General features: G+C 40.0%; 1 protein-coding gene and 1 long non-coding RNA gene across 2 annotated transcripts in view; both read left to right on the forward strand.

Moving 5' to 3' along the window:
• LOC149268846 (uncharacterized) overlaps window positions 1–22,674 on the forward strand; it is a 45,671-nt gene extending 22,997 nt beyond the window's left edge. Inside the window, exon 2 of the long non-coding RNA XR_016270340.1 lies at window positions 331–22,674. This is a non-coding gene — a long non-coding RNA (uncharacterized LOC149268846). The remainder of the gene's footprint in view (window positions 1–330) is intronic.
• Window positions 1–24,481, forward strand: part of Mmp2 (Matrix metalloproteinase 2) — a 109,066-nt gene that overhangs the window by 65,680 nt on the left and 18,905 nt on the right. The gene's annotated exons all lie outside the window — the stretch shown is intronic.

The raw sequence follows: 24,481 nt of genomic DNA on the forward strand, positions 1-24,481 counted from the left end.
ATGCGTGTTGGTGTGTGTGTTAACACAACAAACTTTCCAAATTACATTTTGTGTATTTTGTTTTTCCAATTGCCTGCAGTCCATCGCTGTCTGGCCTCTATAAATATGCTATAAAAACACAAGTCAAATGGGGACATAAGGTGGGGCTGTCTGTGAGCTAAAGAGGGGGCAGCGTCGTTTAAACGCTGCCAATTAACAAAGTAAATTGCGCAAGTTGTTGTCATTTTATGAGACGCTTCGCCCAGGTTGACATTTGAGGGACTTAAAACCAAGCCCTTATTAATTTGTACCCAGTTCCTAACGTTTGCCTCGTTTCCTCTCTCTTTTCAGGTATGTATCTATTGATGGCTGATGGCTCAGATGTTAAGATGCAAACGTCATTTTGTGGGCAAGGCGAGGAGGCAAGGAGGCGGGGAGAGGCGCGGCGTGGCACCATCCGGCGGCCACTTTAATGCAGCCGGTTTTTTAACTTTTCATCTGGTGGAAGCTGCTGCAAAAGTTTATAACATGCTGTCATTATGGCCGGGCGACACTTTGTGACAACCAGCCTCGCCCCCTCCCCCCGCCATGCCACTTGCCACTTGCCGTTTGCTCGATTTTGTTTAGCAAGCGAGTAAATGTACGCCCCGCCCGCCCACTAATTTCTTCGACATTTATTTTTGTGCTTTTGCGGTAAGTTTTCGGCGCGTTCTGCGGACAAAGTTTCAAGTGTTGCTTTCAAATGTAATTAAAGTGCCCTGCCCTGCCCTACCGCGCCCCTTTGTCGGCAGGCCGCCCACAAAATCATTGCCGCATTAGAAAAGGTTCAAATAATCAAATGAAACACAATTTATGCGACTTAAAGTTCTTAAAGCAGTCAACAACTAATTTGTAGCATCAAATGAACGGCAAATCAAATGATCAGTGCAACGTGCAAATGTTTAACAAATTGACATTTGCCACACGCCGGCACACACACACAGCGACACACACACACACCATCACACATGTTGCCTCATGCAGCGAAGCTCGAAGGCGTCAAAAGGCGTCGGCGTCCTGCCACTTGTGCTTACTGTGCACGTAGGCGATAATGTTTGCCTGCCAACTGAGCTGAGACAGCGGCAAACAAGAGGCTGCCGTCTGGAAGGGGCGTGGACGGAGAGAAGGGGCAAGAGGGAAGGGGCCAGCATCTGCTGCTAGTCCTTAAAAACTGCAAAATAGTGAGACGTGGCACATGCCACAAGGCCTAAATGTCTGCCACATCAAATACACGTTTTATACATGCCATTTTGTGTGTGTGTGTGTGTGTGTGTCTACACATACACTCATACACACACCCACAGCTCATAGTATAGACGTCTAGTGTTCGCGTCCCGCATAAATCATTCTGTTTATCAACATCATATGCTAAAGTTATGCGAACTGTCATCCTGCTGAGCCCTCTCGGGCGGCTTTTCAATATTTATCAATAATTTATTTAGCGCGCCGTGTGCCTCCAATACATTTTTCATATGCCATTGCTTCAATGTAATTAACCAATTTGTTCATTAAACTGACCTATGTGTAAATATGCGCAGCGTTATATACACACACATCAATATAAATATGTATGTTTATGCCGTGAGATGGATATATACACACATATATATACATATATATGTATGTATGTATAGCACACATAAATCGCACCATATTTCAATTAAATATTGACTTTATTACGCGACCCGCGTCTATCGTGCAATAAACTGTTTAATTCAATGAAGTACAGTAAATATTGCTTAAGTGGCAACACAGGCACCATCAAAATAAATTAATTGAAGCATTACTGCAGCTACGAGTGCAGCTTCTAACTTTTATTTATTGAAATTGCAAAAGAAAAGTTTATGAGATATTTCTCTCCTTCTCTTGCAGTAGAGAATTTTAGGAAACCAGGTTTGCAAGAGATCAATAGATTTATCAAAATGATGAAATGCTATTCAAAATGTCATTTCTATTTTCTTTCTAAATTATAGCAAAATTTTAAATTATTGAAATAGTAATATTTAATAAATTATATTTAACAAATCCAACTATAATTAAACATTCTGCGTTTACCCTGCCATTGCTTAATCGATATGTAATTGCTAGCTCGCATGAAAGCAATTACATCAACTGATTCGCTTATTAAAAGTCACTTTAGCTAGCGTTTACTGTATCTGGTCGTAAACCATTATAGCATAACGGTCTCTTCTATTTATATACCTAACTCCCGACCCCGTTTATTTTCCTTTTTGGCCACGCATTCAGCGCATTGTCACGCAAGCCGCAGTATAGAGGCATATAAAAGCTCTCTCTCTCTCTTTCTCTATCCATAGATATATATATAAATACATATATACAATGCAAGATATTTATCTGGCCTTATTGACAATAGCGTTTTGTCGATTGTTCAAATAAATTATGCCCTTATCAATAAAAGTCTGCGCTCTGTGCGTTTCTGTACCAGTCTAGCAGTCTATCAGTTTAGCAGTCTCGCAGTCTAGCCGTTTCCTGCTCTTGCAGGAGCCGCCTTGCCGCAGGAGCCGCTGCTCACATAGTGCGATGTGCCTGGGCGCCGTTGCTACGTGCTGTTGACTGTAACTGGCACAAGATTTGTTATGCCCATAATTTGAGTCAGGCCAAAATCAAGTGGTTTATATTTATTCGCCTTTATGAGCTGTTGAGCCAAAGCGAACGAGACTCTATAAATCTTTAAAGAGCATCGCACTTTTACAGCTCCCATATTTCTGGGTATTCTAATTTCATCATGGCTTTTGTGAGCGAGCGAATGCAGCAGTTGATAGACCAATAAAATCGCTGAGCTATCATATCTGAGGTACAGCTACGAAAAGGAAATGATTCCTGGAAAATTTATATGGGATAAACTGAGATGAGCTGACTTAACTTTTGTTTATTTCAATTTACCATAAATGGCTACAGTGGCGGTCATTCACTTGTTTTCAAAAGTTTGGAAGGTTATATCTCGTCAACAAAAATTCCGATTATAATTTTTCAAATTTTTTTTCTAATAAAACATTAATCAATTTATCACTTTCTTCATATTGTATACGAATTTTTCACAAAGCCTTTTTGCTGAAGATAGTACAAGGTTTTCCATATTCGACGTACCTTTCTGGTAACCCTATATCATCTTTCAGTTTATAGTTGATAGTACTTAACTATATATCAATAATCAAATTTTGATATATGGATAACAACTTTGGTTTTATCAGAATTTTTTAGTATATTATATATATTGTAGCAGGCCAGTATAAGATTTGAGGGACTAGCATATATTGATGGCAGAAGAAGAGATAGTTTGGGAGAGTTCAGTTGAGTTCTAATTGGAAGAGCTGAGTTGTGAAAGAAATTAAAATGAAATAAAGTTATAAAATAAGAACCTCCTGCAATATATTTATATATGATTCAAAGGTAATCATTTTTAAATTCACTCCCTATAAGTAGCTCTTTATTATATGAAGTAATATGCACAGAAGCTAGAGCATTTGCCAGTCTTACGGACGAATTCAGCTGCCCTGACTGGAGGAGTCTGTGCTTGGGGCGAGGCCTCGGCTTGGGGGAGTGCGCTGGGTGTTTGGTCGAGACAAATCAAAAATCAAATTGTTTAAGTGATTTTTCATTTTGTGCTTTCACCTTGTTACGTTAACATAATTTTAGCGCCACTTCAAACAAACAGGAGCCAACGTCAAATGGCAGCATAAGTGATTTCCACCTCTCGTTCAACTTCTGTTTCTTTTTTAATGCTGCTGCAAGGCCCAGCACCCGCAACGCTCCACTTTGATATATATTGTTGTGCACAGTTTTCCCCAGCCACCGGCGGAATGCCACGCCCACCCAGGCAACAACCCCCGTGTGGCAAGCAAGCCGTCATTTAATTTTATCGTGCGGAAGTTCTAAGTGCAATGTTTTTGCCGTTGTTGTTGTTGTTGTTGTTGTTTGACAGGTGTGTGTGTGCATGTGTATGGGTGTGTGTGCGTGTGCGGGTGCTCAGAACGACATTGCTTAAAAGCGCGCTAAAATGTTCAATTTACGTTTGCTTTCTTTTGCTTTTCATTTATGTATTTGGTTTTTCTTTTTATTTTTTTCGTCTTATTTTTGAGAAACATTGAAAATAAATTGAAAAATGTTGGCTCCCCCTCGTAAAAGCTTGTTGACAACAACTCAGCATAACAACAACAACAACGACAACAACAATGTCTACTATATATGATAAATAAAGGCAAATGAAGAGCACAGCATCAGCTACATTGTCCAATATAAATTTTTATTTATTTATTATGATTTTCCATTTTTGCCAATCCCGCAATTTAAAATGCGTTGACTTCTTCTTCATTCGAAATTGGCACAAAATGCGCCCAGCCATGCCCCACACATACAGTCTTTATTTACAGATATACATATATATAAATTTGTATACATATATACAGTTATATATATATAATAATTTATTTTTTGGTTTATTTTGCTTTGGTTTCACAATGCAAACAACAGAGCGAACGAAATAAAGCAAATGGAAATCTGTTAATATATTTATATGGATTGGAAAAACAAGAGGCCGAGAGCAATTTGTGCTGGCCACAGGCCACAGGCTAGGCGCCAAAACAAATACGAAAAAACAAGCCGCAGTGCACGGATATATAATACGATATGATATGGACGTACAATGGCTTTTTATGCAGGTTCACTTTTGCACAGTTTACTTTTGGCATGAACTATGAATTTATGGTTTATAGATGAACTACAAAGGGGAATTTGTGAGATAGTTGCCAGGGAATTGAACTAACAAGGCAATTCCATTTAGAGGGAAGTAGCGAAATTCCATTTTATAATGAAAGAACTAAATTAGTTCACTATTTAGGTTAGCATCAATCAATCCATATACTCTCAGTATGGATTGATTGTTATGAAAAAAACTTATGATAAATAACATAGTGCTTCTTCATTTAGAATGCAAAATGAAATAATAATAAAATAAATATTGACTAAATAATCGTAAAAAAGCGTGTGAAAATGTTTTGTGCAATGTCAGCCTCGGTACGCTGTAACTCAAGTGGTTTCCCGTATTAACCTCCTGTCTGTGCCGGCACCCACATTCCAACCATTTGGTGATGTCACGGTATTCGGCATTTCACATTTTACATTTTTATCTTTGCACAATTGCTCCAATACCCTAGATCTTCATAGCTCCACTTCATCTACATACATATAGAGCTAAAACCACTCCTTATACATATATGTACAACTTCTTATATATCCAGGACATCTCTCACGCGCTCCCAATTAAATAGTTTGCGTTTCAAGTGCAAGTTGTAAGCGATTTGCCGGCAAACATATTTTTTTTTTCCTGTTAGACACATTTTGCTTGAATTATTTGCTCTACGAAATGGCAATCATAAATGTAAATATTGTGTCAAATAATGTACGCAGCTGTTCCCCTAAAAACAGCATGTGCTTAAAAATATACACTCGAGCGAGTACTTGAGGAAGGCTTCTTCATAGAAAAATACTAAAGCCATTTATGCCTCGCAAATATATCGTATATCAATGTGTGTCCTTTGCAGGACCAACTGCTCAAGAAGCTAGACTGCAGTAAGAGCCAAAAAAAAAAAAAAAAAAAAAAAATAGTAAACAAAAATATGAAAAAAGACAAGAAAAACTGAAGACTGTGGAAAGCGAAGTAAAAACATTTCCTGCAATTTGCACGCTGCACGGAACATTTGTGCGCATATTTTAAATACAGGGCATTATGTTTTGAGTGATTTACGGCGCCAGAGCCGAAGAAACAATACCAAAATAAAATACAAAATAATAATAGTAATAGGAAAATAGGAGAACATTTCTTGCTGTTTCTGCTCAGTTTTGCCCTTGTCGAGCTGCAGCTGCTGGGAATGATTTGTGTTGGAAACTTTGCGAGGCTAATGCTAATGCAAAAAAGTATGCTATACAATTTGTTGCGACGCCACAGCCACAGCCATAGCCAAAGCCAATGCCGACGCCGACGTCGACGCCGACGTCATTAATGTCGCCAACAAACTTTAGATAACTAATTAGACGAAAGGCGAGTCATAGACCGAGTCCTGTCACGGCTGTAGCTTTGTGCCAACCTTAGCGCAGCTAATTACATTTAATGTGTCGACTAAGCAACTCCAAAGTGTGGATAGATGGCAAACGCTTATTAAATACGACTCTGACAAAGACAGGCTGCAGCATACCCTGTAGCCAACAGATGACAGTGCGAATAAAGTGGGCGTCAAAAATATGTCATTCAGCTGAAAGATCCAACTCTGACGAGGAGTATGCAATCCAATGACTCTTGACCCCACATACCCCATTCTGAGCTGCTATTACAGGGCATGTGCTTAGCACTTGCAAGCAAAGCACGTAGCTCCTCGTACAGCTGTGCCAGTGTAACTGTAGCTCCTTAAGTGTTATGCAGGAGCCTGGCAACGTGTGCTAAACTTAATTATAACTAATTTGTGGCATATGTGGAGAGCAGAGACTGGCCAAGTGAGTGAAGCTGAGTGAGGGCTGGGGCAGTGGGGACTGAATGGGGCACAGGTAATATAGAAAAAGTGCCAAACAAGCCGCAACTTTTGTGGCTCAAGTGGCCATTAAAGCATTAAAGCCGAGCACATACCGAACACACACATACACACAGGCAACCGTACAGCTTACTTCTAATGATATAGCAATTAGCCATGAGTGTATCTGTGTGTGTGTGTATGTATGTGAGTGTGAGTGCGTGTTGTGGCATATGCTTAAATTAAGCGCCCAAACTATGCAACACTAATCGCATTTTGTGCGAAATATGCGCGCGCGCTTTCTCCCTCCCTCTTCATCGCTCCCTCTCCCTCTGCCGCTCTCGGTAGGCCCGAAACGCATTTGCATATTTATTAACGTTGATTTCAAGCGGTCGCGCCTGTCCTTTGTCCTTTGGCCCCGTTGCCCCGTTGCCGCGTTGCCCCGCAAGCGCTGCGCTAACATGGCCAACCAGCTGGCCAGTAAAATGATTGAAATTAAACCACAAGCGTACATAAAAAATCGCTTACGCTTAAAAGCGATGCCAGATCCCAACCCGCTCTATATCCAACTCTGTCTCATTCTCACTCTCGTGCTCCCGCTTGCTCTCACTCTCTCTTTCTCTGGCGCTCTATCTCTTTTTATCCGTTGGCCAATGAATTCACGTAACCGCATAAAATCAAACGAAATAAGCCAAGCGCCGGCAAAAGTGGCAACAAAATGCACTTTATACCAGCTACCAAGCCCAGCCGCAACCAACTTTATACGTGCCCCAAAGCCAAACAGCTCTCCCCCGCCCCTTGTGCAGCAGCCCCCTCTGCTCCCACGCAGCCCACATAGCCCACCGACGAGGTGTAATAATGGCCAAAGGCTGTTCCGGCACGCACGTGCCCACCAATGCAGCCAATGGACCAAAAATGGTTCTGGACTTCGCCACCAAATGCACAATGAAAATGCTGAGCATATTCGGAAAATGGAAAATGGAAAATGGCAACGGATCCAGCACGGCCAATGCAACTAACCAAGTTAAAGGCAACTTTTGCCCATAAATGTTGCCAACTACCCTCATCAAAAAAACAGACCAAAAGGAGAGAGAAAAATGCGGAAAGTATCTACAAACCGTAGAGCAAATCGTATGAAAATCAAGTTGAACATTTTGTTGAGGTTGAGTCGAACTGTTGAACACTCCAAATAATGCTGCAGGCTACCAAACCAACTAGCCAAACGTGCGTCGTGATGGTCGAGGGCGAGGGTGAGGGCGGGGCGCTGCAATCGTGTACGGCTAAATGTTTAATAGCCAAGTGTTGCTTCATCAGAATTTATGAAGGCTCTCAATATGCAGCTATAACCGAAATCGGTTTAAACTTTATAGATGAATAAGATGAGTGAACTCAATTTAATTGGAATCTAGTTGGATAATTTATTCATTTCCAAATATTATTGAACTTTAAATATTGCAATTTTATTACACAAATAAATTTAAGGAGTCTAAATACAAAATTTTCAATTTCTCCCACTCGATTGCTTTGTGAGAATCATCTTGTGGCATTTATTTGCATAATTTATTATATATCCTATTAGCATCCTCTCACAGTGAAATACAATTATAAATATTAAAATAATAATTATGAATCAGCTATTAGAAAAATATATAATTTAAAATAACTATTAATAAAACAGATAATATTCATTCGGGAAGAGAAATAAAAAATGCAAATAATTGTAAATAGCAAAGTATTCATAAATATGATAGAGTTTTACAAATTAAATATAATAAAAATAAATAAATATAAATAAATCAGATAATATTCATTTTCGAAGATAAATAAAATTATATAATACACTAAAAATTATATATATAAAACAGCTATTATTCCTTCCCAGACGCAAATAATAATATCAGTAATTTAGTTACTATTTATTATCATATTATAGAGCAGCATCATTTTATATCTTTGTATTATTTATTTCAAAGTCCGATTTTCATATGCTATATGCTAAAATATATTAAATATATAATATATTATATAATTTGATTTATTGATTTATGATTATCTCTCGCTTCAAGTTGCTCTGAATATATTTCATGCAATTCCCAATTGAAGCTCGTTATACCCTGAACCCATTTTCAATGGGAAATCAGGGTATAATGGTTTTGTTGAAATGTATGTAACAGGCAGAAGGAGGCGTGGCAGACCCCACAAAGTATATATATTCTTGATCAGGGCGACGAGCTGAGTTGATTTGGCCCTGTCCGTCTGTCTGTCCGTCTGTCCGTCTGTCCGTCTGTCCGTCCGTCCGTCTGTCCGTCTGTCCGTATGTATGAACGCGTCGATTTCAGAAGATATAAGAGCTAGAGACTTCAAATTTTTTTTTAAAATGTCCGTAATTACAGCACGCATATCAAGTTTATCATTAAAAATCGATAACTCATCCCGATCTTTTTTTATCGATAAAAAACCTTATCGAAAACCAGCTATGAAATTATATCTTCTACACCTTTATTGCTAGAGTGTCCAAATTTTTAATGTATGCTTATATGCAATTTATACAATTTCGATTTTTGTTAAAATTTACCCCCCACCTCTAAATTCACCCCCTTACCCTCACTTTTGTAAAAAGCGTATTTCAAATACTAGAGACTTGTGCTTTGGCAATTACATGCATATTCATGTTATAATCATAATCTGAAAGTTTCATGAAGATCGTACGTCTACAAAAAAAGTTATTAAACAATTGAGTTCTCATAGTAAGCGCTCACTGCCGCCCATGCGTGTTTATGCTTGTGTGTGTATATGTATGTAATTCTTTGTGTATGTGTGTGTGTGTGTGTGTATGTGTGTGTATGTATGTGTGTGTATGTATGCCTGTGTGTGCGTGCGTGCGTGTGTGTGTGTGTATGTGTGTGTATGTATGTGTGTGTATGTATGCCTGTGTGTGCGTGCGTGCGTGTGTGTGTGTGTGCGTGTGTAAGCTGAAAGACGCGAAAAATTATTGAAATAGCTATTACTCCAAGGGTTCAGGGGATCTCGTAGTCGAGCAGTCTCGACTAGAACTTTCTTACTTGTTTTATATTGCATTTTAAATTGTAAACTTCTGTCGCAGCACTTGAGTAATATGTAAATGTGGCCATTTGATGCGATATCTGCTCATGTACTTAACGTATTTTGTTATGCTCAATTGCTGGCCAATTGACTCTCTGGCCAGAGAGACAACGGGCAGACAGGCAGGCTGGCAGTCAGGCAGGCCAGACAGACCGGACAGACGGGGGGAGACAAGCTGTGGGACATACTGCATTGGCCGGGCTTATCATGCGGCAAAGTTACAGGCAGCAACTCGAACGAGTGCTTACTGTTCAATGGCTGTCAGATTGCCTAGCTCAACAGCACTTCCCTCAAGCTGAGCACACACAGATGCACGCCCACCGAAGACAATAACCCAAATGCAACTGCCAATATTACTTAGTTACATCAGCCAACTTTTCCCTCACACACACTGATACACTCACACGCACACACTTGAATGGAACGAATGGAATCGACCTGAATAGAATAGAATCGAAATATCCCGTAGAGCTAACGACATAAACGACATACGTGCCGGGTCTGGCTGAATTGCCAGATTGGCTGAATGCTCTACTGCTAGCAGCAGCACAAAAGGCACAACTTTTTTGTGTGTGCTCCCGGGCTTCCCCGCAAAGAGACAGAAAACCGTCAAAAAGTAAATATGCAACAAACAATGGCATTATGCAACTGCAACTTTAAGTGCGCAGCGCTCAGCAGCAGCAGCAGGAGCAGCAGCTTAACAACAATGGACCCCAAAATCCGATTAATGCAACTGCTATACCCTACCCAGCCCTATATGTAAGATGACGAGCGGAGCTGCCTGCCGTTGCTCTTCACTAAATACAATGAATCGCTTCAACACACACTCGCACACACACACAGACACACATGGCCAATAAACAAAAGGACAAATGCGACGCATCGCGCCGCCCCAGAGCCAATCAATCGCTATGGCACCCCAGAGAGCAAAGAGAGGGAAAGAGATAGGCAGAGGAGAAGCGAGGGGGAAATGAGAGAACGCGAGCAGGTTACAAACTTAGCAGGGACTGCTGTGCCACAGCGTGTGCACCGCACCACACCGCACCGCACCACAGCACACCACATTGCAGAGGCGATTGAACGCAACCTGACATGCGACCAGTTCAATGCACGCTCCCCTCGCCACGGGTCAAAATCCCGTGGAATGTAATAGATTTTTGTCATACAAGCTGAAATAACTCGAAGTGCTCTGGCCAAAAAAGGCAAACTAATGCACTGCACAAAGAGGGCAGATCAAGTGCTTAAAATAACAAAAAGCTAAACATCATTTCTGGAATTATCTATTTAATGAAATTGTAATCTAAATGCCAGCTTCCAGCAATATTTATGATTATTGCATATATCATATATTTATTTTCAACGAGTCTAGTTCAGTTGCAAGTACAAATAAATTTAAATAATGGAAAGTAAAACCGATACGAGACTCCATTTTAATTCTCGCCCCTCTATGCGAACTCACGACTCCAAAATCAGCTGATTTTAATAATACAAGTACAATGTCTGTCAGATCCAGCCGCGCTATAAATTAGGTCTGTGAGAAATTGAATTCCTCACAGACTTTTCCCACCTTTGCTGACAGAGAGATGTGAAGTATAAGATGTGAATATTATTGTTTATTGCTTATGATCGTCTATAATAGATCAATCGTAAACTTCCTTGCTGAGTGAAGAACTTGTATGTTATTAGTTGTATCTTGTCTGATACAGATTTAATATATAAATACCATTTTCCCTTTGAATCACGAGTCACCTTTTAAATTGATGAAATGGTATTTTGCAAACGAAACTAAAAAGAAATTGAAGCAGTGCATCGCCGGTTCAATAGATCAAAGCGTTTGTCTGCTCGTGTTGAACTTAATGCATGTATGCAACAGAAACGAAAACGAAAACAAAAACAAAAACAAACACCAACACGAACTCAACATACGAAACACAACACACATATTAGCCGCAGACGGCCACGCCCTGCGTAATGCAGTTACAATTTGGCTAGCGTATCGCGCGCTTAATTCAATTACATAAACCAGCCAGCAGAGCGTTTGGAAACTTTAATTTGTATGCAAAGTCAATGCGAGGACAGAGCAAGGCGAAACAGGGCGTGGCGGGACGGGGCGGCGGGGGCATGGCAATGCATGCTGGCAGCGTCATTGCTGTCATGTCCTTGCGCACTCAGGCGCCTAATCCTTTGAAATTGCCATACACACATGCACTCGCACACGAACACAGGCGCAAACCAAATGCCAATAGCAATACCAATGCCAATATACGCGAGCGAATGCAGTGGCTTAAGCGCTGTGTATATTACGCATACGCCGCGTGTGGCGCGCGCGTTAAACTCGTAAATAAGCAGACAAAGCGCATAAAATGTAATGCATAAATGCGCCTGAATATTGCATAAACGAATTACCAAATGTTAACTGCCAACCCCAAATTAGTTAGAGGGCCAGACACAGTCGCAATAGCAACACAGTTCGCTTCCCATTCCCATTCCCATTCGCAATCGCAGTCACAGTTGCTGCCGAAATATTTATAAATAATATTCGTGCATAAAAATTGCAAAGCAGCTTCTACCCAAAATCAAAATAAAAAGCTGAAAAAAAAAATAACGTTTTTCTCATTTCCGTGGCGTGCTGAAAATATTTTTGCGATTTCCGCCACACCCTGGGCAGTGGAACACCTTCTCGCCTGCCCTCCTCCTGCTTGACTCGCTAGAATGGGCAAGCGGCACAGCATGAAATATAAATACAATACAAATAAACGCGTGTCGCGCATATTGCACAATGTTGAATTTATTTACAGCTCACACACACAGGGTGACAACAAAAGGGACTGGGATTTCCCTCTCCCTCTCTCGCTCGTTCTCTCTCTCTCTCTCTCTCTCTCTCTCTGTGTTGACAATTTGTCAGCCTCCCATTTAGCCAGTTAGGCCATAAGCCCTGCAGACCATGAAAATGTGCTGTGAAAATTTGTTATGCGCTGCATTAAATTCTTGTGCAAGAGCCAAACACACACACCCAAGCACTCACACACATGTGTACACATATCTACATATATTTGACTATAAAATAGATCACTTTGTCGAGTAGAGCAGAACGTAGCGCAGAGGAAAACTATGCTAGAACTAATGATTTCACTGAAATAAGAGTTAAAGAAAAAATCAAAATATTTGTAAAACTCCATTTTCATTGCATAAATAACGAGAATTTTTTAAATTATATTTTAAATCTTTTTCATATTATGATATGCATAAATTACATTCAAAAATCAATTCAAAAATTATGAATGCACCAAGGAGAAAATCTTAATAAATATTTTTCAATTTTTTAACTTTAAATATAACAAACAACTGATTAGAATTTAAATAAATATTTATGTTTATATTTATATTATATTTATATATATATATTTTATAATATTTGATTCAAATGAAAATTTTAGCCTGTATAGAAAATACAGTATGTATTTCCATGTGAAAAGTTGTCGCTTTTTGTTTGTCCCTCGACTCAAACAATGCTTTATTCATCAGGGGCTGTGCTAGCAAATTAGTTGAATTTCGTGAATTTTAATCACATATTTCGTATTCAACACTTTTGACAAACTCTATCATATAGTCAAGGGACTCGCCGACGCCGTCGCAGTCGCAGTCGCCATTCGTTCCACAGGCAAAAGCGTTGAAGCAATGAAATGAATTTGCACGCGCTCATAAATATTTTACATATGCATATTGGCCAACATCCTGCCCAACTACACGCGCTGCCAGCTTACTCCAATGGAGAGATGCCTACAAAACGTGAAGATGTTAGCTGCTGGCACGTGAAATGAATGCATATATAATACACGCACACACACACGCACGCAGACTCACACATACTCACATGCATACTGCAAATTATTGTGACATAAAGTGCTTTGACAGCGACACCCAGCGAGGCTCTGCATCTGCGACGGCGACTGCGACTGCGACTGCGACTGAGCCTGACATTTGAATTGCTGCTGCTGTTGCGTGTTGCTGCTGCTGCTGCTGACATTCATGCGCCACATAATTCACAGCATACTTCGAGGGTGACTGCCATTGCAAATTCAAATGCTGAGCAGCCGGTATAACGCGTCGTCTGATTAGTCCCGCACTCGTCTCGCATATAGCATGCATATGACATATTTAAGTGGGTTATGTTACGCGTGCACAGTGGAGCAAACGCACGCACACACACACAAACACACACACACACACACCTATATATACTTACAATAAAGCTCATTAAACCTGGCAACAGCCGGGCATAACAAAAAATAAATAAATATCACTGAAGCTCATAAGTCGCCAGTTAAGGCAAGTTATGCATATGAGTATATCATCTATATGTACATATACGATATGCTCACACACACACATGTGCAATATATACTTGAGCTAATATGTGTGTGGTCTTAGGCGCTTTGTCATTACTGTCGCTGAAATGCTTAAATTTAAGCGCCTTAACTTTAGGCGCCACATTGCCATCCAGTTGAAAGAGAGAAAAGGGACTGCGGCTCAATGAATTACAGCAATAAGTAGCAAATTTTCCATAATTTTCCGTCATTTCTCGTTCTTTGCTTTTGCCTTTTAGCTGTCTTTGGTTATGACCAATAGAAATGTTATCTGTGCAAAGCTTATATATATATATATATATATATATATATATATATCTAGACTTTATTGTTTAATACAGCTCAAGTCCTTAAATGGGCTCGATAGAGCTTTTTAGGTATTGAAGCTATGAGCTCTGACCAAGTCCCTAGGAATTATTTACTTCTGCTTGCCAGTACTCAGCATCAACAACAAATTTTATAGACATAATGCCAAAAACTATTTTCAAGTACATGCCATAAGCAGTCTTCAAACTTCACAGACATCCTTACTTACAGCAACTCGTACAACTGCAATAAGTCGAGGAGCCTTGAAGACTTTGGAGCTCTGTGGGCGAGTGTTAAAGCACGTCATCAATTCAATTCCAACTGACAGCTGTATTTAATTACTTAGCCAAAGTACACAAAACTCCCCAATGCTCAAACTCGAATGTGCAATTGGCATTGAGACCTTTATGAGCTGAGCACAAATTTCCTTATTGAAATAAGCTGCCAATGCCTCGAGGCTTCGTCAGGTACTCCAAAATAATTGATGGTAATTGTAAAGCTAGCATATGCTACTATCTGAGTATCGATAAGTCTCAAATATATTTATAATTCCACAAGTATTGCATATAAATACATATGAATGCATTTGATATTCCTAAGCCCAATTTCGGTTAGTAATCTTCTCTTCATGACTTTTGCAAATCAAGCATTCTAGAGTCATAAAGCAAAGAGTCAAAAGTCTTAATCGATATGTTTTCCTATTTCGTCAGGCATGAAGGCCAATTATGGGCTAATCCTCAGCGATGTCTTGCCTTAACTTAATGCCTTAAGGCTTATCTCCCACTCCGCTCTGCTCTGCTCTGTTCTGCCTACATCCAATTTGGTTAAGTCTCGCTGCAGTTTTGTGTCTGCTCGCTAATAAGCTCAGCGCATCTGTATCTGAATATCTCCACGGAATCTTGAGCTATAAAACTAGGCAAATCCATGCCGAAAAGCAAAAGCAGCAGTAGCAACAACAACAGTAACAATAACAAGTGGAAAACTGGCAAGACACGCTTTGCCAACCCGCCACACCCCGCTGAGACCGTCTCTCCAGTAGCATGCCTTGTTGTTGCCCCTTGGGGCCATTTGCGTTTTTATTTACTTTTTCGCTTTTTTCGCTACCTTTGTTGTGTTTTTGTTGTTTCTTTCACTTTGCCTTATCCAAAAGTAATTATTTTCCATTAAACGTAATAATGATGCCTGGAGACTGATAACAGCCGCTGCTGGTGCTGCTGCTGCTGCCTCTGCCTGTGGAAATTAAATTATGCGCCGTTTGTTTTTGCTTGCCGCGAACAATCCGCACTTCTCTGTTGTTGTACCTCGGGGCTAACTTTGTCACCTCAACAGAAAAAGACTTGTGACAGCGCCAAATAAAAACAGCAAATACATTATTTACATATTTATATTTATATTTATTTTTATATATATACTCGACACACAACAACTGGAGCAGGCACAACAATTGCTGCGTCCTCGTCGAGGTTTGTTAAGCGCAGCCATAAAACGGCTCAGTACACTTGATCGACGCCGCAAATGACTTTGGCTAGGGGTGCCACAGCTCTCACACACACACATGCACACACTGGCTCTTCTTCTTTGTCTGATGCTGCCTAGGTACACTCGAGTCTAGGCCTGGTCCTGGTCCTGGTCCTAGTCGTGGGTCTGCTCCTGGGCCAAGTGCACGCCTCGCTGGTTCACTATGCGTTTATCAAAAGCATACATAATATCTGCGATATGGCCTGCCTCTGTCCCTATTGCTATGCCCGGGCACATTATAACAAATTTCTCGCTTGCATAAGCAACACACACTCAACAAATATGGGCGTGTGTTAGCTTATTAGAGATGTGCGCGTGAGCGTAAAATTATACGCAAATACAAATACGAAAGTTTTCCCTTCTGATTGGATCTAATTGTTCAGTGCTATTAGAAATTGAGCATTGCAATTGGAGTTCGGAAGTTCGTAAAAGTGATATCAATTAAATGATATATATGAATTTTAATAGGAAGCGTTGTATGCAGAAGCATTTACACACACTTAAATATGTTTAGTTGAAATTGATATAAAATTATTATATAAGCAATATTATTGGGATTCTCCTTTTATTTAAGGTCAAGTATATGTTTAACTCGTTGTAAAATATTTGTTTGCATTAAATATGTTTGACAGAAATTTACATATAATAATAATATTGTTATTATTTTTCAGAAATTTTATCTCTATTGAGAATCAAGTAATATATTTGTTGATTATTTTTTCTTTTTTTGTTCAATTTTATATTGTTAATCAAATACTTGATATTCTATCGAATTTTGATTTAAAATAATTTCGTATAGCACGCGTTCATCTCTAATCAACATGTAAAGCATAAAACGCTGGCTCGGCTAGCTGCTGCTATATCACTGCATAACAAATGCCCGACACACACACACACACACATACACGCACACATATGTGTCTCTTAGTGTATAGAGCGAAGCGTCATGGCGGCAGTCCATAAAAATGGAACGGAACTGCAAGTAAATTAACAGGCTGGGCACACGAAGGCGGCACAAAGCTAGAGCCCAAGCTAGAGAGCTCTCCGAGGCAGGAGGCAGATGGTTAGATGGTTAGATGGTTAGATGGTTGGGTGAATGTCTGTTACTCTATGTGCCTTGTTTTACATAATCAACCCTGCATATGTGCTTGTGTGTGTATATGTATGTATGTGTGTGTGTGATGTTGGCTACTTAAGTTACACAATGACATTTTTCAATGTGTCAGAATTTTATTGTTGGAACTTGGGGCATTGTTGTTGACAACTGACATCTTTCTTTCTGCAGCTGACAGAGCGTCATGGCTGGTTGTCCTCTACTGCTGCTGTTGCTGCTGCTGCTGTTGCTGCAACTGCTGCCTCTGTCTCTGCCTCTGTCTCTGTCTCTTCTTCTTCTTACATTTCTATTACATTTTTACTGCTGCTGCTGCTGCTGTTGCTGTGTCCGGAACTGTTGCTGCTGTTTTTGCTGTTTTGTCTTGAAATGTTGACAACTGTTTTGCCACTTTTGCCGTAATTGAAAAAAAGAACCATATTCAAATATTGTTGTGCTACTGTAATGCAAGTCATTTTCGAGAAATGTAACTGAAAATTTGAAAGAAATATATTTAATCCCCTAGATGCCCATGAGCCGACATTCAAGTCCTGCACTGAGAGTGGCCAAGCAACAATTGCTTTAAGAGCGCGAGAGCGTTTATTCAATCTAAAGAGAAACAATTATAAGACCATAGATCATAGTCTTCCCAAATAGGCAAACAGAACTGCAAATTAGACAAAACGTAAACGCTTTTTTTTTATGAAGAACTAAAAATGTAAGAAAATGTAATCTACTCATATTAGATTTCAAAATGTTAATCGTTCTCCGCCTGTAAAGAACTGAAAATATTAATAATTAAATCAAATCGCGTATGTATAACAATCAAGTCTTCAAAAGCGTATAAATCGTATCACAAATGACTGACAAACAAACCATATTAGAAAAAGCATTATCAAGGGAGTTAATGATTTATATATAATAATAATAGTAATATAATATATAATTAGTATTAGTAAAACTGAGCTTAAAACTTTTTAGTCTCTTTAGAATCCACTTGGGCCGTTCTAGCGAGTCTTGAGTAAAATATCTTTAATTGCCTGGCATTTATTTTCTCTCGGAGGAACAATAGAAATAATCAACACACACACAAACACTCACACAGATAGAGCATAAGATGCAGCTGCACAGAAATTCGAAATCTCAAAGAAAACTGTGAAATTTTTGCAAGCTGCAATTGCAATTGCAATTGCAATTGCATAGATAAGAAAAGCAGGAGCTGCTGTAAGTGCCTGCACTATAAGCAGTGCATTACTAGCAGTGTATTCATAAATATATATACAGACCTACACACTGGCAGAAATTCCACCAAATTCCCGCTTATTGTTGCCCGACTGCTGAAACTGTGCGCCAACTAAAGCAATTTACAGTTCCTAAAAAACAGGCAGCCGTGGCATGCAAGTGACCTGGCTGGCTGGCTGGAGGGCAGGCGAGCGGGCGAGCGGGTGAGCGGGTGGCACAGCCAAACCAAACAAATGGAAAAAATTCAAATTATCTGCAAGGCAAAAATAAAGGGAAAACGCAGCAACAACAACAGCAACAGCAACAACAACAACATCATCAAGACTCTGGCGAAGTGTGTGCCAAACTTGAGTTCTTTGCACACATTCTGGCACTTGAACATTTTTCTTATTGTGGCCCCAGCCAAGAGCAGCTCTGTGCGGGTAGGCGACGAGGGACGGGGGCGTGGCTAAGGGGTAGTTGGAATTTTTGGTGGAACCAAATTGCGCGCGCTGTTCTCTAACGTGTTGGGCTTAAGTTGGCTTGGTTTCTGGTCTCGGTTTGGGCTCTTGTGCGAGAGGCAGAGGTGTGTGTGGCTGTTGTCTGCCTTTTGGCCATTTTATTTGCATGCCAAAAGGCAACACCAACACACGCGCACACACACAGACACAGACACCAGCTAAGTGAAAAAGTGATTCTGCGTTATGTTTTTCTTTTATATATACACTTTTTATAATACTTTTTGCTTTTTCTTTTTTTGTGTGAAGTCAGGCAACTTACTTTGGGCTGCTTAATGCATGAAGGCAAATGAAAAATGAACTTAATACAGTTGCAAACTACACGAGCAACATGAGCAACGGGTAATTGCACGCTGATTTGCAAAATGGCCAAACTCTCTCACGCACACAGACACACACATACACACACGCAACACTTGGCTATTAGCTGGCTTAAAGTTGCTTGGTCAACTTAAAGCCAGCCACTAACGGCCGTAAATGTTTAGCTGCTCTGCGGCTTTTTGGGTCAACAACTTTTTCGACAAGCTGCACAAAATGCTGAAAAAGAAGAAGAGCTGACAGTTGGCATTTGCCAACAGTTTAACAGTTAAACAAAATGTCAAGAGCACAAACATATTGAAATGTAAGCAGACCATGCCCATGCCCAAATCCTTTGCCTCCCCCATATCCTGGCCCTGTACCCAACTGGTTTTTAGCTGTGTTGGTCAACGAGCTCTTGTCCTTTCTGGTTAACCCATTTGCAGCTCTGTGGGTGTGTGTGTGTGTGCGTGGGTGAGTGGTAAACGCAATCTGACAATTTATTCATTGTGCTCCACGCTTTTCAGCTTAATCCATTAATGGCATCAACTACAAAGCGTTGACAAATGGAGCTGACATTTTTACTCTCCTTTTTTGTGGCTTCAGACTTGAAGTTATGGCAAAAGTAATCTTTGGATTGACTTGCTGTCTGTCTGTACTACAGTAAAGATTTTGTATAACTTTTGAAAAATATTCATTTTAGGTAATACATTAATTCTTCTATATGTATATGTATGTGTATGTATAGAAGCATTAATTTATTGCACTACATTTTTTTAAAAAACTTTATATAAAAAAAATTAGAAATATATACCTACATGTATGTAACTCATTCAGACTGTCATAAGCAAATTGACATAAATATTGAATAGCGCTTAATTAAACAAAATTTTATTCACAAATTTATTTACTCAATTTTTTTATTTCAAATTTAAAATATTAAGAGTATTTCTATTCAACTCGTATTTCTGCTATCAATTGGGATGCTAACTTGTGGCTTCTGAGCTCATATTCAGCATGTTGCTCTGCTGATGTTTGAATTGGAAAAGCCACATTGGAAAACTTTTGATCCACTTGTTAACCGCTGAAACTTTGAAGCTTTATTCCAAAATGACCTTTAAATAACTTCTAACTCTTCTATTCACGTATTATGTAACGGCTGCAAAATAACACACACTCACGTAAACACACACACACACATACACACAGCTGCTCAATAGACAGTATTGGACTTCTGGTTCTTCCTTTCTTTAAAGCTCATGAACGAAAAGCATTGCCTACTTTTTGGGGCAACGGAATTTAAATGACTTGCATGGCGCTGCTATTTGGCATGTTCTGCGCTTAGCTCGGCTGACAGCTAATGCACTTAAAACTTCACAAATGTCTTGTCAATGCTTAAATGTTTCGACTGTGGCAGCAGCCACGCCCAGCACCCAGCGCCCAAACGACAGCGACAACGACTTGAGTGCAAAATTCAATTAACTTGCTTAAGCACATCTACACACACACACACAGTCGCACGCTCGCACACAATGCTCTCACACTTGTGCTGCATGCATATGCAATAAGTGTCTGCGTGGGTGTGTGAGTGTGTGAGTGCGAGTGTGAGTGTGTGCGTGTGTGTATGAGCTATCAATTTCATGTCCAATCAAGCAGGCAACCAGGCAACTGCAGCAGCTGCAAATGAAACTGCAGCACTGCAGCAGTGCAGCTCGTAAAGCCATGAGGATTGCCCAAAACCCCAGCCACTTAAGCAGATGTCAACTTCATTTTGCATATGCCACATGCCACATGCCGCATATCGCTGTCCCTGCTGTTGCTGTTGCTGTGGCACTTAAAGGTGCGGCCGCTCACAAAAAAAAAAAAATCTTTGCCACATCAATCGAGACAGCTGCGGCCTGACTTGTGGCTGTATCTGTAAATGTGGCTAATTGTTTTTGCGGTACATTGTTTAATTATTATACAAGTGCAAATACCATGTATGACACACGCACACACATACACATACATACATAGTCACGTTCAGCCACAATCGTAGCAGTCTAATTAAAGCGATTTGCATATTAAATGAGCGGCAGTGGCTGTGGTTGCAGCTGTTTCGTGGCCCGGCGCATGTCACTGCCAAATGGGCTGTCAAATAAGAAAGCGTTTTGTCCAAATGTTACCGTTACGACACAGCAGAACAAAGTTTGACATTTTATGATGGGACCACAGTAACAAACAGCCAAGCCAAACCAGCAAAGCCAACCGAGCCACTCCCACCCAACCACACAGCCCTTTTGCCTGTCAATTACATCAAAATTGTGAATTGTTGCCGTTATGCATTTGACATTTTCGAGTCAATATAAAACGAAAATAACTCACAGGTTCTCTGTAAAAGTGTGTGTTTGTGTGTGTGTGTGTATGTGTGCGATACAATCAAATCTGGCAAACAATAGTCGTACACCCTGTTTTTCACTCTTTGCGTGCCATAAATAAATAATCAATGAATTTATACATTTGCCTTGTCGACTCGACGTATACGTAATATGCTGTGCAATTTATTTGGCCCGGCACAGATGAAAGCGTAATTTGATTGTCCTGTGATTTATATGTGACTTTGACAGCTGGACAGCTGGACAGCCAAGCTGCCAAGCTGCTAAGCTGAGCATAACCAAGTGCCAATTGCAGTCCCCATTAGACGTCATATAGAGCTTGCAGAAAAATCAACATTTACCTGCAGAAGCAGAGAAAATAATGAGCGGGTGAGAATCTATATTGAAAACAGCTATTACTCAGATAAAATGCTATTTGGGGTTCCATAGCTATAAACACTTTCCACTAAATACTTTTATGAAGATATTCTGAGGTTTCATTTTCAACTCCACAAAAAACTGCGACGGTTCGGTTGGGTTAGCCTCGCAAAGGAAAAGTCATCGAATATTCCATTTGATTCGTTGCCTTTGCACCTGAGCAATTTATGTCAATTGGGCATTGATTTATTTGCGCTAAATTATTTATTCATTTATTTATTTATTTATTGCCTTAGCCGGCTGCCTAATGTCGTGACTGGAAAGTAAATTAGTTTTGATTTTGTATTTTCGGCAGAGGCTCTCGTGCTCAGACGACACTCCAGCTCGATAAAACATTGGGGCAACTTAGATAAATAGCGAGCACAGCAGGTGGAAGGTTCAGAAGAGCTAAAACAAAGTAAAAGCAAAACACAAATAAAAATGAAAATAAATGAAATGAATACAAAACCAGGAACTAAAGTCGAAATGCACTGGAAACGAGAATCCCCGAGCGCATAAATTGCGCCAACATATAAAAACACAAATATCTAAGAGGGCGGGCAAGCAAGCGGAACGGGCGAGCCAGTGAATAGGGCTAGTGGAGGCATGGCTTGAAGCAAGCAGCAGTAAACGTGGCAATGCAGAAACTCGTGCTAACTACACATTTGGGTATTTGTGTATTAACACTTTGGCAGCTGGAGCAGTTGGAGCAGCTGAAGCAGCTCCTGCCAGGAGGACACACAAGCAGAGGCCAATGGCTGAGCTGTTGTTTTGCGTCCAGGCTAAAGTTTAATTGGCTAGTTTAATTGTCAGCAAATGAAAAAAGAATGAATATAGTAAAAACAAAGAAATTTAATCAAGCAAGGAACAATTGTCACACACACACAGAGAAACACCCATACACCCACACACATGCATAAATAAAAAGTGCAAACGTTTATTGGATTTAACGAGCTCACAGTGTCGTCGCATGCGGCATGCGGCAAGCGGCTAGCGGCATGTGGCATGCGGCATGTGGCATAGAGCAGCGCGAGGCAACATGAAAGCACTTTTAGCGCGCTGCACAACGATGCCAGCTTAATTTAAATGTCACCTGCACTAAACAAATACCAGGACAAGGGATCGCACCAAGACAGACAAACAGCCAAACAGCCAAGCAGACAGGCGGACAGGCGGACGATGATATTGTTAGTGACACTCTTTCAGCATTAAGTGTGTACATGGCAAACACACAGTAGCATACGTGTGTAGGTGTGTGGGTGTGTGGGTGTGTGTGTGTATCTGGCTGCACTTCAAAAGCCACTCAGCACATCAACGGGCAGGAGTCGGGAGAGGAGCGAGCGAGAACAAAAAAAGAAAAAAAAATCCATTTGATATATATACATATATGCCCAAAGCAGGGCAGATTGGCCATGGCTAGCCATGTGGGCCGACAGCTGCTTAAATATTTTGATTAAATTGTTGCCGCCGCAAAAACCAAATTAAAATACAGTGAAGCAACGCTAAAAAAAAAAAAAAAAAAAAAAAAAAAAAAAAAAAAATTGCAAGAAAAACAAAAAAATTAATATATTTAAAATGTTCGTTGCTGTAAAATATTATTAAATGTATTTCCACAATGAAAGCAAAAAATAGAACATATAAATAACAAAAATACAATCAGACTGTCTTTAATAAATAAATGAAATAATAACAATTGGAAAACCGCTCATACATACAACATAAAACAAAATATAAAATATTTCATTCACAAACAATTTGTTTCAAAGTATTTACAATATTTGCACAGGAGCTTCTTCGATTTTAGCTGCAGAACATTTGTATTCCAGTCGTCTTGGCGCTGCTTATCTCTAATTAAAAATGAGCCAACTGACGTTGACATTCTCCAGTTCCATTAGAACATGGCCAAAGAAATCATTATAATGCCAATAAAAATAAATAATTTCGATGTCTGCAGCCAGCGTCCATTTAGCTAAGCAAGCGCAGCAGCTGCCATACCATTTGTGTGTGACTGTGTCCGTGTGTGTGTGTGTGTGGTTTTTGTGGGCAATGGCCCGCATCTTGTGGCTCATATCATTATGCATCATTAAGTTGATGGGCCAAGAGCAACGGGGCAACGCACTTCGATTTTATGGCCATGGCCGAGTCCAGGCCAAGGCATATGTCCTTCATCCTGTATTCTTCTTCTTTCGCCCATCGTTCGCCTGCTCCCCAGCTCAGCGCCGTCTGTGTGCGCTATTAAGCGCATATTACTCATCGAACAATATTTTTGTGTCGCCTCGGGTTCGATTGCAAATGATATAGTATAAGAGAAGACATAGTTTTACGAGTGTGCCGTAGCCAATAATGGGATAGTTCACTGTAGTGGGGCTGTCAGTGTCTTCGTTGACACGAGTGTCGTATGTTGGGCAAATACTTTTATGGACCAACAAATTATTAGTAATTAAATAGCTGTGCTTTACGCAAGTCTGACGTAAGTTAGTGCATGCAGCGAAGTTGGCCAAAGAGACTTAACTAGTGTAATTGATATTCTCATGAAATTGCGGCTTATAAACTGACGTAATGGAACCACTGCGTATGACGTAACCACTTACGTTATATTAATGAGCAGAAATTATACTAATTGGCCGAGCAGGTAGTAAGTAGATAGTATCTGTAAATCAGCTTTGCTTTATTAAATGGTGCTTACGTAACGTAAGCTTAATTGACGTATTTCTTATTGAAGAACTGAACGAGTGAATATGTTAAGCATATA

Source organism: Drosophila arizonae, chromosome 5 (genome assembly GCF_054131065.1).
Source record: "Drosophila arizonae isolate 15081-1271.41 chromosome 5, UAZ_ARI_1.0, whole genome shotgun sequence".
NCBI lineage: Eukaryota > Metazoa > Arthropoda > Insecta > Diptera > Drosophilidae > Drosophila > Drosophila arizonae.